Source organism: Miscanthus floridulus, chromosome 1 (assembly GCF_019320115.1).
Source record: "Miscanthus floridulus cultivar M001 chromosome 1, ASM1932011v1, whole genome shotgun sequence".
NCBI lineage: Eukaryota > Viridiplantae > Streptophyta > Magnoliopsida > Poales > Poaceae > Miscanthus > Miscanthus floridulus.
In genome coordinates, this window is record NC_089580.1 from 70,163,013 (window position 1) to 70,168,835 (window position 5,823).

At 42.3% G+C, this 5,823-nt stretch overlaps 1 long non-coding RNA gene across 1 annotated transcript; it reads left to right on the plus strand.

Annotated features, from left to right (window-relative positions):
* Positions 1-317: 317 nt before the first annotated feature.
* LOC136486672 (uncharacterized) lies at positions 318-2,761 on the plus strand. The gene is made up of 3 exons (XR_010766911.1): positions 318-799; positions 995-1,102; positions 2,443-2,761. It is a non-coding gene; the product is annotated as an uncharacterized lncRNA (long non-coding RNA).
* Positions 2,762-5,823: the final 3,062 nt, after the last annotated feature.

The window sequence follows — 5,823 nt, forward strand, 5'->3', positions numbered from 1 at the left end:
ACCAAAATAAAAATTTTACACCTCCATGAGTTCTACAACTTTGTTTTTATGACTTTTTCATTTGAATTCATTTCATAACCCAAAATAATTAAGGCTTCGTTGGCTTTTCAAAGAAAACTAAATTCTAAAAATAATTAAGGCTTCATTAGCTCTTAAAAGAAAAAGAGCCCAGCAGCACTTTCGGCCCGAAAATCGGCCCGATTCGAAGAACCCTAAATGTTTGGGCGATCTCAGCCATTGATCTCGGATAGATGGCCAGGATTCAAATGGTGCTTATATAAAATGCGGATGAAACCCTAGTGGCCTTCAGCCGGCTCTCACTATCTGGCCCTCCTGCTCCAGCCAACCGCTACCTCCCGATGCCCCTCTCCTGCTCCAGCCGGCTGAGGCCGCCTGGCCTCGATCCAGCCTTGGGCGGCGCGGGGTGGTTGGAGCCGTGCCTAGGTCTTCGTCGGTGATGAGCACGCACTAGGTTCACCGGCCCCTTCTCTTCCCTTCCTGCTGTGCAAAACTGAGAACCCAATCCTTAAAATCCGCATTCGCTCCTCTCCCGACTCCCTGCTACCCAGCCGCCGCCGCCGCATCTCACGCACTCGTCGAGCTCGTGTAAACGTCGCGCGCTCGCCGCGGCCGTGAGCCGTAGCGCGCTCGCGGCTCAGCTCCGCGTCGCGCCGCCGCCGCCCTGCCTTGGACCACCGGCGCTGGCTCTCCTCGTCCCTTGCCTGCGCCGCTCGAGCATGTCAGTCTCGCTGGTCGGCAGTGCGGAACGCCCCCAAGCCCTGTGCCAGTCCAAGAAGAAGTACGCCCTCAGCCCGTCACCATTCATGATTTTTCTTATCTAGGTTGCATTTCAGAATATTCCTAGAGATGTGGCAAATCTTTAGATGTTCTTGCTTGCTGGTAATTTTTGAGAAATTCTTGTTCGCTGACTTTAGTTTTTTAGCAGTAGTAGATGCTTGCTGACTTGCTTCCTAATAGTCTCATAATAATATAGCAGAAGCAAATGACATGGCGTCAGGCAGTGGCATCGTGGTTGACGGCACCACTGCCGGCGGTAGGAGCACGGCAACAACAGACAACCCTGAGGTGGTTTGTCCAGATGGTAAAGACTAAAGATGCACTTGACATATGCTTGGATGTTTAATTTTTACTTAAATGCAGCACATGCATGTATGTATGTATGTATCATAGATTTTTTTTTTAATCATCTCTGTTTTTATTTAGCATTCATGAGTCCATTGCCAGCAAGCACATGTATTTTTGCTTGGTTTGTTATGCTCCTCTCAAGGGATATGATGTGCAAACTGGCTAGTAGCAGCAGCTGTGCAAACTTTAGAAGTTGTTCTTGTATGCAACTTGCAAGCAAGTAGTTTGGTTCTGTTTTTAGAAGCCTGCAGCCAAACTAGTTTGGTGAAGGCGCTGTTCGTACTCGTATTGTAATCTCCAAACTTTTTATTTCATATAATATTACCAGTTATCTCTATGTCATGACTTTTAGTTTACTGCTAAGTCTGCACTAGAGGTCGATAACTGTTTAGTTTACTGCTAGATAAATTAATCTTTGGATTTTCAGTGTACTGTTGCTTGTTAAATTAACTTGTGGTATCCAGTGAGCTGCGATGAACGTCTTTGACTTGCTATCCTATACGGCTACTGAGTAGTTCCGTTGGCCTATAGGCGTTTCATGAAATGCTCGTTAAGCTGTTGGCTGTTTTGCTGTCATAGGAGTAAAAGAAAACAAGATTGAATGGGGATAACTTTTTATTTAATTTGATTTGAGGAAGAATTTTGTGATGATTTGTGCTGGTCATCTACTGAATAAACTTTTTTTACTCAATCTGCTTTGGTGCAAGATCTGATGGAAAGCAAATCTGTAGGTATAAAGATTCGTCTTATGACTATCCATGCATTTATTATAAGTGGGCAATTCTTTTAATAACAATTCCAAATCTGAACCATGCAGCCTACTGGACTTACTCATAAATAGTGAATTGCTTGTGGTGATATCACTCCATAGACAAGATTCTGTGCTAAGTTCAAACTCTATTGACCGAATGATTATTAGAAGCAACTTGTTCTACCTTTTGTCTTTCCGTTAATTATGTACTCCCTCCGTTCCTTAATATAAGCCATATAGTTTTTAGCACTAATATTAACGCATGGCTTGAGAAAGGATGTGAGACCGAGGAAAAAAAGGAAAATCGGATCATCTTCTCTCTCCCAATCAGATTGCTTCCTAAATCTAAGGGATTGGTTGGGGCATGTGCTATGTACGGTGGGAAGGTTTCTAAACTAATCGGTGTGGGAGCTGATACGTACCTATATTTTGGAATTTTCTTTAGAAATCTATATGGCTTATATTAAGGAACGGAGGAAGTATTATTTTGTGTTGACTATTAGTGACTATAGCTCCTGATGGTGTTTTTGGGGTCGCAATTTCAGGAAAACCTAGAACACTTGATTATGCAGAGCTGAATGTGCATGTGCTTGAAAGTTGGAAAAAAATTCCACGGGTCGATTGAAAAACGAGGTGGAACAAATAAATATAAATATGTTTACATTAGTTTCGTGCTTTGTGGTGCACTGAAATTCTATTGTCCATCTTTTTGTAAATGTGTGGGTTGATATATGTGTGATTGTTGTAATTGTATGTATATTTGCTGTGATTCCCATACGTATATAGGCTGTAAGAATTCTTGGTTTAAATATGGGCTGTAATTGGAAGAATTTTGGATTTATATATGGGCTGTAATTGATATTATTCTATGTGAGAACGTAAATGTGCCGTTCTATCTGATGACTAAATCGGCTAGTCTTGCTAAGAGAAAAAAGCTATTAAAAACCGTATTTGAGCTGAAATACAATTGGGCTGAATCCTGCGTGGTGCTTGTAACACGTCAGCTTCCACATTGGCGAACACATGGCACTTACATGGTGATTTAAATTTGTGATGGAAAAAAATCCTACATGTAAGCTATCTGTGATGGTAAATTTCGTCACAGGCTATTGGGCTAAGTGGACTTCCAGGGGATCCGTGACGGTTAGGGATGAAAACGGTACGGATATTTTCCGACTGTATTCGAAACTGAATCCGTTTAGAGAGGTTAAGATCTGTCCGTATCTGAGTTCGGATATCCAACATCCGATACCGTATCCGTATCTGAATACTCAAATCGCATATTTATGATGTCGATATCTAATCGTATCCTATCCGACATAGTTGACATTATTCGTATTCGAATCCGAATCCGGACAGAAATATGAAAACAAATGTAATATCGGTGATATCCGTTCGTATCCTATCCGTTTTCATCCCTAGTGACGGTCAAAAACAGTCACATATGGCTCGTAGTCAATCTGTGATGCTCGATAAATGACAGAAAAAATTTCTGTCACGGATGGCGTTCTATGACGGATTTCAGGCTTTTGTGATGAAAGCAATCCGTCATGTATCAACGGAATTTTTGTAGGATCAACGGAAAAACGAGGTCTTTCACTCTTTTGATACCTTTAAAGAAAAAAAGAAAAAGAAAAGAAAAAGATACCATCGAGCTGAGTCATCCATGTATAATAATGCAAAAAGAAAAGAGAAAGGGGACGCGGCACTGTTATGTTAAAGCGAAAATCTCTAGCTAGAAGAGGCGAAGAAGCTTCTGGCTGCATGCGCGCGTACGTCTTCAGCCTAAACGGATGATCGGTAGATCGATCACAAAAAAGGATGGTCGGTGAATATTAATGCATGGCAGCATATATGGAGGGGAGTGTGGTAGTAGAAATGATTCGAGTCATCATGGTACAACGTGAGTCCCCACTCTTGCTTTTGAGGTTTTGCCTTGATCCGATGCTAGTTACCCTTTTCTTTGTCTTGAGATCTATAGTTCATTTGACTGTCAAGATTAGCTTTTTTCTTCAAAAATCTCTCTTAAACTCACTCTCTAGATCATAATTTAGAAACCACTTATAAATCACTCCTTAAACATTTTCCCCTTCTATAGCCTTTATATATCTTGTGCACTTTAAAAAGCCCGTCATGCTATTTATTTATAGCTAGCGAGAAATCTGAAATAAAGTTGAAGACCTATTTAAAGAAGTTATTGATTTTTTTACCAAAATCTCTATTCCTATCAATTAGGAATGATATAAACTCCAAGAGATTCTTTACGCTATCATATAACAGGCCACCATTGCGGGGAATATCACTGTCGGTTCATAGTTTCAATTAGCAATAACATATGGACTTTCACAATATGAAACTTTATAGTTAATTATTTAATTCAATACGCACTACTGGAAATATCCACTTCTATGACAAAAAATTTAATGATGAATTTAAAATTGTCATAGAATATCGCTTTTTATGATGAATATTTATGTTTCGTCATATATCAGTGGTGACGATCCTCCAACCCTTCCTATTTATGACGAAATCGAGCATCGTCACGTAAAAACGTCATAGAACAGTACGAGGTTCGTCAGCAAAAAAACCTCGTGTGACTGTTCTTGCTCATATGTGACGATCCTCTTTAGAACTGTGACGACTAGGGCTTTATCATTGAACTAATTACACATCTGTGACGAAGTATTCGATCTGTAAAGAATGGCACTATGTCATAAATCTCCACACGGTCCTTTCTCCATCCGACGTGTACATGTGGGACTTGCGGTTACTCATCTGTTACGCATGCAATTTGTCATAAAGTCTCCCGCTCGGTCCTTTCTCCATCCGATATGTAGCTGTGGGACCATTCTCTATTCGACGTGTACCTGTGGGATCTACAGTTACTCATCTGTGACGCTTGCAATATGTCAAAAGTCTTTGCTTGGTCCTTTTCCATCCGACGTGTACCTACGAGACCCTTCTACATCCGACCTGTGGGACCCGACGGCTTACGTGTCACGTGTATCTGTGGGACCATTCTCCATCTCCATCCGACCTATGGGACCCGACGTCTTGCATGTCACTTGACGCTTGTAATTCGTCATAAAAGTCTCCGTTCAGTTCTTTCTACATCCGACGTGTATGTGGGACCCTTCTACATATGACCTGTGGAGCCCGACGACTTACGTGTCACATGTACCTGTGGGACTTTTCTCTATCTCCATCCGACCTATGGGCCGTTAGAGTTTAATTTCTCAAAAAAGGTCTGATACCTAATAGTCGAACCCGAGATCTATACCAAGGAATTGTGGGGCAGTTGATGAAATATGGTTGGCAGTCTACCAAGGGGTATGCCTATGGTAGTAGATAAATCGGTGGAGGTACGCGTAATAGGAGCCAGATGGTAACACAAGCGTAGAGACAAGCAATTTAGACAGGTTTAGGCCGTCTGGTCGACGTAATAGCCTACGTCTTGTGTCTGATGGATTGTATTGAATATGAGATGCATTCGACGGTGGGAGTGCCCTCAATATCCTCTTTGTCGGAGCCCTAACTGAGTTAGGCCTCACAAAGGATGATCTCGTCCTGATTGATTCTCTATTCTAGGGTATTGTACCTGGTAGAGCGTCCCAATGTTTGGGCCAGATCACCTTGCTAGTCTAGTTTGGCACCACCGACCACTTCCGTACTGAGTACATGAACTTCATGGCATACTTCGACACTGCCTACCACGCCATCCTTGGCTGACCAGCTATTGCCAAGTTCATGGTCGTGCCCCATTATGTCTACTTGGTGTTGAAGATCCCAACAGAACAGGGCATTCTCACTCTACGTGCCAACGTCTCCACCGCCTACGACTGTGAAAGAGAAGGACTCGCCATCGCTGATGCGATGGATCTCTCGTCCTGAATGGAGGCCTACATCACTGATTCCAAGAAGGTCCC